This window comes from Protopterus annectens, chromosome 2.part1, assembly GCF_019279795.1.
Source record: "Protopterus annectens isolate FY-2018-M chromosome 2.part1, PAN1.0, whole genome shotgun sequence".
NCBI lineage: Eukaryota > Metazoa > Chordata > Ceratodontiformes > Protopteridae > Protopterus > Protopterus annectens.
Genome location: NC_056729.1, coordinates 503,215,216 through 503,229,796, shown reverse-complemented (window position 1 = coordinate 503,229,796; position 14,581 = coordinate 503,215,216).

The window sequence follows — 14,581 nt, the reverse complement described above, 5'->3', positions numbered from 1 at the left end:
CTAACTACTGCACTACTATAAAGCACCTGACCCTAGATTTCACACTGTTTACATTCAATGACAAATGTTAATGCAACTCTCAGATGTTACCTGTTTATAATTCTGCTTTGTTTCGACACTTTCTTTTATTCTTACTTGCTGTGTGCTACAGGATCAGTACTTTCAGCATCAGCATAAGTTTCTGAATCTGTTGAATCCTTTTGATCTGTCACATTAAATATTTTCAGTTTTCACTTTCACCTTTCTAATTCATTTTAACTCTTCCACTATAACTTCAGTTTTTATGAATCCCTGCATCTCTCTCTGTGTGCATTAACAAGCTGTACTCCTTTTTTTATTATATTTGCATTATAATCCCGCCACTAATAGTCTACAGATTGACATCCTAAGTATGCCATACTGCAGTTTTATTTTTATTTTATTTTTTTATTTATTTATTTAACATTTGTTGACCGGGAAAGTCTGACTAGATTCCACAGAGCCTGTTTTCAGTGGAGGCCCGGGGAGAAATGCTCCAGAAGCATGTCTTTAGAATGTGGGAGGAAACTGGAGTACCCGAAGGAAATCCACGTGAACACAAGGATCATTATGAGCAGTTATGTTCTGCTTGCCCCATTTCCCATATTTCTTACATTTCAGTGTCTCTTGACATTTATTTATAAGCTGTTAAGGCTCTCCATAAAAGTAACAACCCTTCAATTGTCCAGTAAAGCAGACAATCCATCCACTTAATTTTATTTCTTTTTTCTTCATATAGCATTGCAAACCTTTCCCAGACTCTAATCCAGATTCCCAAGAAATCTGCTCAGCGATTTAGTAATATTCTTTCAAAAGCAAACCCATATCTTGCAAGAATAAACAACAAGTAAGTGCTTGGAGAAAAAATATTGTTACAACTCTTTGCAGATTTTCCTCGTCTCAGACAAAATAGCAATTTTCATTAGGTACATGCATAACAGCATATACCTTCAGCATATCAATTCCCACAGGCTGAATTACTTCAGTCCAAAAGAAATAGCTATCAGGTATTTGTATCACTGTACCTGTAAACATAAAGTACAGCACATTTCTTTTTTTCTGGTGCTGGATCTGTCTCTACCTTTAGGAACTCTAGTACTTTATATATCCACTTTCTCTGCCTCTTAAGGATTTCTACCACAACATTTTCCAATATACTAACCCACAGATTTTCATAAATATTGGCTTTTGATTGCAACATTTATTAGCTTCATAAGATCAGCTTTTGTCAGGCCACCATGCTGTGATTCAATAGTCTGAAATGTAGTATTTCCTTAGTTCCCATGTAGCACAACCAGAGCATTTTCCTCCATTAAGGCAAGACCAAAAGAACCTATACAGCACTTCGCTCTGACAAAAATCTATTTTTATTTGGCTTATTTATATTTGTTTTACTGGGGTAGTGCTCAATGGAGCATTTACACAGCTCAGGTGAATATGATCACATAAGAAATGAACAAAATGTATTTACAGATACAAGGATATGCTACAAAACATATACATATTTACAGATGCAAAACTATGCTCCAGTATTTAGTTCAAGAAGCAGCTTATAAAGTCAAAACATGGATTAAAAAAAGACAATGTAATACGAACTCTGTGAGTGCAGCTGCACTTTGAATGAAGAGGTGTTCCCTGACCTGTTGTCTGAAGTCTGGTTGCCTTTGGACGTCTCTGATTGAGAAGTGGAATGGGGTCCTGTAGTTAAGGTGCTGGGATGGAGAATGTACGGTCAATGCAATGAAGTTTAGTTTTTGGAGTTAGTAGGGTGGGTTGAGATTGAGAGTTACCCCTGAGATTATATGGGGGGGGTAGTGAAAAGTTTGAGTGAGAGGGGAAGAAGTCTCCAAAGAAGGGGCTTTGTGAATTAATGATCCAGGTAGCAGGTTGGCTCTCAAATGTACTGGGAGCCATTTAGCTCTGGAAAGAGTTATGCAGTGGTGTTTATAAATGGGGAGTTAGTAATGAACCAGCAGATTTTATTGGAGATGGTTTGCAAGGTGGTGACATTTTTCTTTGAGGCTCCAGCTGTCAGGGGTAGTCCATATTTGAGATGAGATAAAAATATTCCTTTGTCTGTGGCTGGCTTGCACAGAAGATATGATAGCTTGTTTGCCCAGAACAGTAGGCTGTTAATCTTTTTGTGTGTGTCTTAAAGATGTAGCTGAAAGTTAAGACATTGGTCTAGCCAAATGCCAAGATATTTGAAGTGTGTGGTACATTCTATGGTGATATTGTTAACATCTTTAATATTAAGGAAGCTGAGTGTGTTGGCTGTTTTTTAATTGATTCCAAATACTATTGCTTTTGTTTTTGAGGGACTGAATATACGTTTTTGGCCTATTAGCCACTGGTTGAGGGTTTGGAGGCCATCTTAGAGCTGAGTTTGTAGTACACAATGGGATTTGTTTGATCTGTAGATAACTATGTCATCTGCATAAAGAATTAGAGGCATCTGAGGGTGATCAGATTGGAGTTTGCTATTAAATATGGAGATATCAGAGGGGCTAAAGTGAAACCCTGAGGACTTTCATAAGAGGAAATGTATCAGAGGTGGCGGTGCCTAGGGTTTTGCATCATCAGTAATGCCTGCTTCAGTAAATCTGTCATATAGTAAGTGATGAATTATATCAAAGGCTTTTGCGAGGTCAGTAAAGACAACTCCTGTCAGGTTGCTTTGTCATATTGGATAGGATGTCTCCTTTGAGGGAAAAGAAAGCTGTTATGGTGCTGTGTGCTGACCAGAATCCATGCTTCTTCCTGGATAGAAAATGGTGTTGATGTAAATCAGCAGTAATTTGGATGCAGATGTTTTTTTTTTTTTCTATTATTTTACCTAAAGTGGGAAGTATTGAGATAGAACAGCATTAAGAAGCAATAGTTGGCTTGGGTAGGTTTGGAAAAAAGTGACTACTGCAGTTCTTGATATCTGAAGCATAACCTTATTAGTTAAGCAAAGGTTGCATATGTGAGTGAGAGGGTGGGACGTGAAGTCCTTACAAAGGTGAATGAACCAAGGGGCTAGGTTATCTGAGCCTGGGGGAGTACCTATTTGTATTTGGGCCCTTTGTGTTTCTATCTGTTTGGTTCTAGTCTTTTTGAAAAAAAAAACACTAATTAAAAACACTTAAAAATCACAACTGTAAGCAAGAAAATACACAATGTATTTTGTCCAGCCTTACATACAAAATACATAAATGTTTCCATTGCTATTATAATTATTATTGTTTCATCTAATTTCATTTCCCTAGTCAACATATCCTTTGCCCACCACTTCCTGTACCCATTATTCTTTCTCTATTACTTACTCTATTTTTATGAAACAAAAGAAAACTCACACCTCCGTATGCATAACTTCTAAACAATGCATTCACTTCTTTAGCACAATTTGTACATAAGACTTCTAATGCTTTATAATAACCACACTGTGGTATATTCAGCAATACTTTTTAACTCCACACTTATGAATATCCTTCATATTCATAAGTCAAAGAGTACCACAAATATAGTGTCTAGGGACCTGAATTTTGTCCGTGACTTAAACAAAAGGTTCCCATCCATATGAAGCCAAGTTTGTCTGTTACCCAGTTTAAGTGTAACCTAGGGCAGTGGATGAGGAATAGGACATTTACACTGGGCCTGGCACCCATGTCCTTTATGGACAGAGGTAGTTTATAAATGCTTGGCCCTCACTGTCCTGTTTGGGTACAGGACATCATTATTCTTTTGGGAAAACTTGGCTAGGTTTAGAAAGCCCCCACCCGGGTCTTTCATCTTTATGTTTCCTTTCCCTCCACAGTCATTCACACTGCCATAGCTCCTCCCTCCACAGTCATTCACACTGCCATAGCTCCTCCCTCCACAGTCATTCACACTGCCATAGCTCTTCCCTCCACAGTCATTCACACTGCCATAGCTCCTCCCTAATGAAATGTCATCACTTGTAACACCAAGTTCCAACACAATGAAAAAAAAAGACTGAAAATGTGAAAATGCAGGAGAAGAAAGATTATGCACCCCCACACCCCCTGAACTTATATATGCCAACCCTGAGACCACCACTTCTCAAAGAAAACACAATGTTTTGAAGCAGCCATCTTAGACTTTATGTATGCAAGTCTGTTTTTTTTTCAGCTATTCAGTCCCCATATTTCAGGACTTGCTGTAGTGGGTCCTGACATTTTCAAATAGTCACACTGTAAAAAGATATGTTCCTAAGATTTCTGCACCTTTTTTACATAAAACATTATCATATAAACTTTCATGATGACTTCCATACCTTATCTGACCTTTCACTAATAATTTTCCATAAATTAGCCTCTAAAAAGTTCAGCATTTAATAGACTTTCTTAATTTTTGTTTCTTTCTTTTGTTGTGCATTTTTCACTTCATCTTCCATATTTCTACCATATATTATTTTCCCACTATTTTTTCATATTTCCCTGGTGTCATAGTCAAATTACCCACAGAGTATAAATACAATCTCAAACCTCCTCTGAAAACAGGCTACTGGGATTAAACAGGTCAACAATGATTAAATTATATATGGAGGGAGATTTACAGATAAATATCTACATAGATATAAATATAAATGTAATCTCCCCCCATCTTTCCTCAAACTTGCTGCTGACTCTATAGCCTATCCTGTATCAATTCTCATCAATAGATCCATCCAGGAAACTACAGTTCCATCAATATGGAAATCTTTCTTCACTATCCCCCTCCATAAAGGTGGTAATTCTACTGACCCATCTAACTATCGTCCTATTGTCATCCTATCACCCCTCTCTAAGATACTAGAAAAATGTATTCACTCACAACTTCTGAAATACCTCCTCCAGCAAAACCTTCTCACTCCCACACAACATGGTTTCCGCCTCAACCATAGTACATCTACTGCCCTTCTTTCTTTCACACACACTATCGCAGAGACTTGTGACAACAATCTACTCATATCCTGTCTCTTCCTTGACCTTTCCAAAGCCTTTGACACAGTATCACACTCCATCCTCCTAACCAAGCTTGCAAACCTTAATCTATCTGCTACCTCCCTTACCTGGTTCTCCAGCTACCTCTCTTGTAGAGAACAATCTGTGAGATGGCTATCTTCCTACTCTCCCTATATTTCAGTCCCTACTGGAGTCCCTCAGGGCTCCATCTTGGGTCCCCTACTGTTTAATGTTTTCACAAATGAGCTCTACACATCTTGCAAAAACTCTTCCCTCATCCAATATGCAGATGACTCAACACGCATCTCAATCACAAACATCTCAGAACTACTTTTCCTCGCTCAACACACCTTTCTTACCACTGAAAAAAGGTTGTCAGATAATCAACTCATCCTCAACCCCAAAAAGACTAAGCTCTTGCTTTTTCTCCCCCGCTCTCTTTCCCACCATAAATCCACTTTTACTATCACTTCCTCCAACAATACACGCATTCGGCCTGAACCTCAAACTAAACTCTTAGGTGTCATAATAGACGATGATCTCAAATTTAACCTACACCTTCTCCAATATATTAAAAAAACAAACCAGAAACTAGGATTGCTATATCGTAATAAAAAATGTCTAACTCCAAATGCTAGACTCACCCTAGCTCAGGCATTCCACCTACCCTCACTTCTCTATGCTGCCCCAGTACTAACCTTTATCCAGCACACTACCTTGACTAAACTCCAACAAACATGTCATAAAATTGCTAGATTCATTACCAACTCTCACTACACCTCACATCACTGCCTTGCCCTATACTCCCTGCAATGGCTTGAATTCCCACAGCTACTGTTAACATCACAATTCCAAATTGTACACTACAGCGGTAGCGTTGTTGCCTCACAGCAAGAGGTTCTCCTGTTTGATTCTCAGCTGGAGTGCCTTCTGTGTGGAGTCTGCATGTCCTCCCCGCGATCAAGTGGCCTCTGAAAGACATGCGTGAATGGGCATGCCTTCGCTGAAGGTTGGGAGTCAGGCTTGCAACTCGGCACCATAAAAAAAATCTACTGCCAATCATTAGCGGACCGGAGTTCCCCTGTGGCAACCCCTAACCGGGAAAAGCCAAAAAGACAAACAACAAAACACTCTATACTATATAAACCGTATTCCTGTCCAGCTCTCTCTACCCTTGTATCCACCTACTCCCTATGTCAGTGCCTGCACACTTCAAACCAGCAACTACTAGCAATCCATCCACCAAAGAAACATGTGGGCAAATTACTATACAAATGCTCAGTTGCCCAGTCCTGGAACAAACTACCCTTAGACCTATGTACCATTATACACCCATCTCACTTTAAAAAGGAACTTAAACAGCATCTGCTCAACTCCAAAACCTGTCCCTGTCATAACCTCTCCTAACCCCCACTTTCAAAGTTCTTAACTCTCACCCATTCTACCTAAAAACAGCCTACCAAATCTCTCGATCATAAAACAAATACACTTTCTAATCACGTGGTATTATTCCTCTCTAAATATTTTTTTACATATACTAGGCCTCATGCTGGTATACTATCCTACTCTTAATCCCTTCTCTACTATTTCTATTATATATATATATATATATATATATATATCTTACCCCTCTTTTGGCTTTATCTTTAGATATGGCTAGAAGATTTCTAGATGTATCTGGACCTTGTTTTACCATTACTACACAACTTTCTCATACTGTAGACTAAATGGGAATCTTTTTTCTGCAAAATGTTAAATGAATGTAACCAACTATAAATTGTTTGTCTCTGTAAAACGTACAATGAATGTAACTAAATGTATCTTGTATTCTCTGTTAACATGTATATTAAATATAACTGGAGCTTTTCTCCTCGGGTCTTCACTAAAAATGGGTTTCTAACCCAGCTGGACTAACCCGGTTAACAAATGTCAATAAATAAAAAAATAATATTTGTAATGGACATCATGGTGTGTTAAGCAAAAATCAAAAAGATGTTCAAAATGACTAACTAGAATATGGCAAACAAGTAGCTTTTACATAATGAAAATAAGACTATTATACTGAGGTCTAGCAGTTACTGCAAAATATTAACGATAAGAGCTGTTAATATACTGCTTCCTGTAGTCCAGTGTTCGATTCCCTCAGCCTCTGTTTGTGTACTGTGCAACTCTGAGCAAATCAGTTAACCCAACACTTCTCTCAGGTCACCCCTGAAAAGGGAGACTTGTGCCCAGAGTGATTACACAGTTAAATGAATAAAATAAAAAATATATAATTTCCTCATAGCAAACATTTTCTACAACTGCTAAAGTGGACAAACACTTATTTAACAGATGAATGTTTGGCCTTTACAGTTACCAATGCTGCCATTAGGTATTGGCCCAGAGGAGCATAATCTTTATTTTCTATGCAGTGTTGAACTGCTACTTAAGGACACACTGGAAAACCACAAAGAAGAAAAACAGTCACAGAGAAACCTAAAAGCAAAACTTTTTTTAAAAATATTTATATCCAGGGCTGCATTAAACTAGAATTTTCCAAGGACTGCATCACCTGATATCATTTCTCCACAGACCATACTGACTCTTTTTTTCTTTACAAACTCATTCCATAACTGTCATGACTCATACTCTAATAAAGTTATTTGTTCATTCAGTGCTTCTCCCTTTCCTTATTGAAGCCACCCCACTTTTCTTTTTCAACATCTTTAATGAATTATCATTTAAGACATAGGCAAACATTCATTTATATATAAGAAAACAAATCATGTTAACATGTTCGCAGTTACAAACACTATACATCATATAAATGCTTTAATACAATTACCATCAATCCAAAATTACATAAATGGGTCAATTACTGTCTTTCTTTAAACGTCACTCCTCTTCCAAAACATTATTTTACATGTATTGTTCCTACAATTTCCATTTTCTGTATGTAGTTTGCTCCTACCCTTTTTTGAAGATCCACTTCAGGTTTTTTTATCTCTGTTATAATACTCACTATTTCATGTACAGTTTATTTAGACTTTAATTTCCATTTTCTAGTAATTGCTTTTTTGGCAACCACCAGAATTAAACTTAAGGCCTTATCATGTCTAGGCAATTCAGATTCTGTATCCCAGCTCAAAAAATAATAATTTCCGTAGTTACACCCACTTGCTCACCCAATATTTCTGACAGAGTACCCTGTGGGATTTTTAAAGTCTGCCAACTCATTACATTTCCAAAACATATATTCCCAGTTACATCTTTTTTCCACATCGCACCTCCAATATTCTTTGGAGTCTACTTTGGGTATAAAATACCTGTGAAAACCCTTCCAAGCAAAAATCCTAAATCTTGCAGACATAGTTGTATATTTGGGAGCCATACATATGATCTCCCATTGCTTCCTTGTGAATTGCTCATCCAATCTCTCTTCCCAGTTTTTCAAACATCCACTGATTGATTCCTATAGTTATCATGCAATATTTTATATGCCATATCCCTTTTTAATAATAGCTTCTGTTCTAGATTCATCTAAAAATTCCTTCAGTGCAGGTATTTCACTTATGATTCCTCTATCCTTTTCTCTTTGCCTATATTCTATCAGTCCATAACAGGTAAGGCAGTCTCTAGCCTGCAGTCCAAATTTCTTCTTGGCATCTCCCCATTCTATTACCTTTCCCTATCTAGTTATTTGCTCCCAATACCTTGGTTCTTTTGGCAGTTTTCACCAGTAAATTCCAGCCCACTCCTGATTTTCTCTGTATCCCTAACTGCAGTCATCCCTATCGACAGAATCTCCTTTCTCCATTCCAGTTTTGGTTTAGTTCTTAGAATACTTTCTGCAACTCTATGAATATATTTTGTATGGTTGTTATTCTCCTTAACGATCTGCAACCAAAATCGCATTCTCTTCTTATTTATTGAAACTCCCCTCCTTCATCAGCATGTCTTTCCACTTTGAATTATAGCTTTCAGCTTGTGTTGTGTTCATGAGCCTAAACTATGTGGCTCTAAAATCCCCCATTTCTCTTCCTGACAACCATAGTCTTCCATGTGTCTTCTTTCTTTAGAACCTCTTGTTCTTTTTTACACACGGTTTGGAAATCACTTTTTGCCGCCTCCACTTTATTTTCCATTTCTGTTACCACTCTTCATTTAGATTACTTATTTTTTCATCCCTTTCTAATTCTCACCTGACCATCTTTTCACTCCATATACCAGCTGCAGTACTTCCTTACTTTTATGTATAAGCCTCAGACCACCAAGGTTGGAAGGAACAACATCAAACTAACCCCCAGTCACAGGGAAGGTCCGTGATGGGTTGGACATCTTTTCCATTATGTCTCTAACATTTTCACAGACTTCTGTGACTAATAGGCATTTCCAGAACATGTTCACTCTCCTCATAATTCTGTTCTCATATTGACAATTCTTTCCTGCCTTGACTACCTCCCTTTCTAACCATGCAGGTTTTGGTTCTACCTGTGAACAAATTTCATTTGCTGATAAAATATAGCAATAGCTATGGCTATTCTTACCTACTTCCTTACTATATGGAATTCTTTCTACTGCCCTTTGCTTATGTCACCTCCTAATTCCTTGCTGCATACCTCTGCTTATACTGTACACAGCTTTGTCACTGTTTCATTTGGTTCCTGCCCTACAGATCTCTTGCTAGCCTTCTTCCCACTCATTATCCGTTGTATGGTAAGTAATTTGCCTCTGTAATGTTTTGACTTTCCTTTTTCTCTTTTTTCTTATATTATTCCCGTATAGGACTTTACCAGTTCTTACGTCTAACAGATATCTCACATGCTCTTCCTCAGACACTGTTACCTTATTATTATTTTCACTCTGTATATTGTTGACCATAACTGTTATTCATATCAGCCCTACTATTTAAACATGTCCCTCTGATCCAGTTATATTTCACCAAAATATCTGATGATTTCAGTAGTTTGTTCATTCATCTGACATTTTGTATTTGCCCTTCTGGTGTACCATTCCTGCCCTTCTTTTTGTCTTTTTATTACCTCAGTGTTCTTTCTTACTTGCTAGCTAATACTGACATACTACAATCTTTCACCTACACTGGGGCTTTTGCAAATCACAAGTTACCTTATAACAACTTTGATACAGCATTTTCCAGGCCTCTCCATTTTACTACAACGTTTGCCTGTTTATCTGTCTGTAAAATCAAGCAGATGATTGGTAGATGAATTATAATCTTTACTGATACTATCAAAAGAAATTCTCACAGCATGCTCCATTGGCTAAGGACTTACATTATGTTTTTTTAATGTCCACACAACCCATCCATGTTATTCTTCCAGGCTTCTTGCTTTTTCAGTCCCAAATAGTTCCCAAATCTTTTCCCTCTGATAAAGGCATCTGATTCTCCTCACATTTCCCTAATACTATAACAATGACTGATTTTGTGAGGTGGAAAATCAACCCAGATTCTTCTCTGAAGACATAAAACTCAGTTACATTTGGTAGGTTAAACTCTACTTTCCAAGTAACCATCATGCAGTCACCAACAAACAAGTAACATTTATCTTTCCTTCCTTTTTAACTTATTTGCTATTTGGGTAAGTGGCCGTCCTTCACAAGTTCTTTTTTCACCCACAACATATTTATTTATTTAACATTTGTTTACCAGGATAGTCCATCTGGACAGCTAGTGTCCATTTTCAGTGGAGTCCTGGGGAGAAAAGCTCCAAAAAGTTACAGAGTAATATTAATAATAGAAGGTTAAATAGTATAAATGATAAGAACAGTTTAGGTTAACATGTAGTAGAGCTAACAGTTTAAAAAGAGGGCTAACAATTAAAGACAATACAAGCTGATAGTACAGATATTTGATCACAGCACATTAGTAGAGTAAACAAGTACAGTAAATGTACATTTGGTTTTCAGAGTCAGCACATATTTCCAGTATTTACAACAAACACAGTGAACCTAGGTAGAGCATAGTACCATGTACAGTATACATCAGAGGCATCAGGGATCATAGACATAAACCACAAGGCAAGGGTAAAGGCAATATAACCAGGGTAAAGGCAACCAGGCAACCAGCATGTTTATGAGAGGTAGAAGAGAACTGAAGTAACAGAAGAAACCCTATGGGGCCAAGAGGAGAATACGTAAACTTCACACATTCAGTAACCAGAATTCAGCAATGACCCCCAACCCTGGAGTTCGGGCACGGGTGTTAGGATTTCTAAAGGCTAAAGTGGAGAGTGCACATATTTGTCTTGCTCTTCTCTTTGTGTTGAACCATATAACTAGATAATCCATATGTACCACCTTTAGCAAGACATGCACTGCCTTTATCCCTTTAAAAAACAGTGCTGGCCTCTACTGAAATTCTCCGTTAGTTTCAGTATAACTCCACTAATCTGTGTGGGTTTTTTATATAAGACAGAAACCTGCTTCTTTCCTGCTTTTGTTTCCTACTTCCTTCTTTACAAAATTCAGTAACATCTTCCAGTGATCCATAGTTGATCTATGTCTTTAACAAAAGCACATGATTTCTTTGTATAGTAGACTCCAAACTTTCGCCAGCCTGCATGTAACTTCCCTGGTAGCTATTATCATATTTGTACTGAGCAGATTGACAGGCAAGTAATTTTGCACATTGTTGCCAACCTGTTATAATTTTGGAAAGCATTGTTACCAATGATGCGTACATAGAATCTGGTGAATCCCCCATGTTTCATCTATTATAATATACCTAACAGAGCATCCCTAGTAAATGGTTCCATCCCAGTTTGCAAAAAGTCTTCTGATACTTTTCCTCATGTCAGGCAGTCAGTTGTCATCTCTCTCTCATCTATACCTCTTTTTTTCCCTTTTGTCCTATTTACCTGCACTCTTAACATTCTTCTCATATGTTTTGGCTTCTTTCGACCTGCATAATGTTTACAACCTGTTGTAAAATTCTGCAGATATGGCTATAATTTTTTGTTAGCCCCATTCTGTTTCTATCTTTTTTGCGTATCTTAGTTATATGCCCCATCCCTTTTCTTCCTTAGCCTGCTTACTAACATCCTAGCTGACTTCTAATGCTGTAGGCTTCACTGTCATCTACATATCACTCTCTGCATCTTTTGCCCCACACAAAGCTTATCATTCCTCTCTCTCTTTTCTTTATTCTATTCCCCTCAGCTTCAGTCATCTATATAGTTCTCTGTTGTCCCATTCTTTTAAAGTACATTCATCATCTTATCCCACATCCTTTTAAGGTAGTTTTTCCTTCTATTCTTATAACCATCAAGCTCCCAGCTCTCTATGACCCATCGCTTTCTCCCTTCTCTGGCATCCAAGAATAGGAGGTGAAAGTTGGGAACCATTGCCATTGTTCATTAAAGGATAAACATTTGTTTTGCTCCCAGCTCTCTCCCCTCTCAATGCCCCTCATGGAAGGTGTAGCAGAAACATATTTGGAAGAGGAAGCCCAAGGTCAGTCCATCCCAGGAAACACTGGAGAGCTTAAATCTCTCATTTTGCCTGAAAATGACTGTTCATAGGTTCATAGGGGTTTACTAGGCTAACAACTACAAGGGCCTTTTTAAGCCTAGCCATGCATACCAAATGTCTGACAAGTTCTGATACCCTTGATAAGTGTAAGCATGGGGCTGAGAGATGAACCATTTACAGGTTACCTGTTAGCATTAGAGACATAGGTGCCAAACCAGGGATGAATTTCCATTTTCCCATCCAATTGTCCAAATTGCACTTGAATTTAGTTAGGGAGGAACTCTGCTTCACATGGATGGGGAGCCTGTTCCTTAGACGGAGTAGTCTCTGGGATACATACCTATCTCTCCAGCAGGTCCTATTTATATCACATGCAAGGTTTAAGTCTTTAGAATGAGTAATTCTGCTACTGTTTGTTTTGTGGATATGCAGGAGGTCCATCAGATTAGGGTCTGACAATGGCCAATATATGCCAGGCATAGATCTCCCCTCAAAAGCCTGTAAGAGACAGAATACAGGAATAGAGCCTTGAGGTGGTCTGCATAGGACATATTACTTAAGCCCTTTATTCTTTTAGTGAGGAACCTCTGTGGACGGTCCAGTTGTTGGATATGCCTGGTTAGGTACATACCAAAGGATGCATTGTACTCAGTGATAGGTTTGATGAATGCCAAATACAGTGGAACAATGACTTCCTTGGTCTTAGATACCATACCTTTGTTTATAAGTTGTATGACATAGAATGATTTTCTCACCACTGTAGACATGTGATGATCAAATGCTAGATTACTATCTATGTGTGTCCCTAAGTCCCTGACTACTGGGTCAGCTCTAAGGGGTGTGTTGTCAATATGATAGTTACCAAGGATAAATGACTTCCCAAAGAATATTATTATGCATTCTTGGCATTTAGCTTTAGTCTATGCCTCTGACACCAGTTATTTGTCTGTATCAGCCCCTCCTGGAGAACATTTGTGTCAGTGTGAGATTCAATGACAGCTCCTAATTTGCAATCATCTGCAAATTTAGTCAGCCAGATACCATTAACATTGGCCTTAACTTCTAAGAAGTAAATGCCAAAAAGGAGTGGTCCAAGGACTGATCCCTGAGGGACTCCATTTGTGACTGGCCTCTTTGTAGAGGTGGACTCCCCAATTCTAACTTCCTGGGTCCTGTCTATGAGCCACTTGGTTATCCACCGGGTGACATACGGGTTTGTACCTAAACTCTTGACTTTGTCAATAATGCCCGAGTAGGGTATTGTGTCAAATGCCTTGGCCAGGTCAAGGTAGGCAGTGTGAACGATTTTGCCCTCATCCATTGCTTTCGTGACCTTCTCCAATAAGTCCACCAGGTTGAGTAGGCATGATCTTCCCTTAACAAAACCAAACTGGGTTGGGTACAGTGTCTGGAGGTTTACTATATCATTATTGATCATCTCCATGATAATTCTTTCCATGGCTTTACATATAAGACTAGTGAGACTTATGGGTCTGTAGTTTCTAGGGTCTATAGAAGGCCCACCGTTGTGCAGAGGGATGACTATTGCCTTTCTCCATTCATTAGGCACAAAGTCTGTTTGGAGGCTACAGTTAAATAGTGATTCCAGAGGCCCTGATAGGTCATGTTTCATACTATTTAGAAGGCATCCTGGGATATTGTCTGGACCCATTGATGCAGTGTTCTTGGTCTAAGAGAGAGCATTAAGGACCTGTTCCCTAGTGATAGTAGGGGGAGTTATATTTGATGATATTTCAGGAGGGAAGGTTGAGAGGGAGAGAGGAGTAAAGTTGGAGCTGAATTTATCAGCCAGGAGGTTTGCTATATCTTCTGGTTCAGTATAGATGGCTCCATTTACAATGAGCTCTGCACACAATTGTGTACTGCCTTTGAGGTTGCGGACATAGCTAAAGAATGCTTTGTGGTTGTCCTTGGCTTGGGAGGCCAAACTTACCTCAAATTTGGCTTTGGTAGACTTTATTTGTCCTCTGAGTTGTTTAGTTTGATGAGAGTGCTTTTATCTTTCTGGGTGCTGCACCTCCTAATTTTTGCCGTGATTTTCTTCATCCTGTTATACATCCGATTGATTATATGATTCCACCAGAGTGGCTTGTTTTTTGAGTTAGTTCTGTACTTCTTCC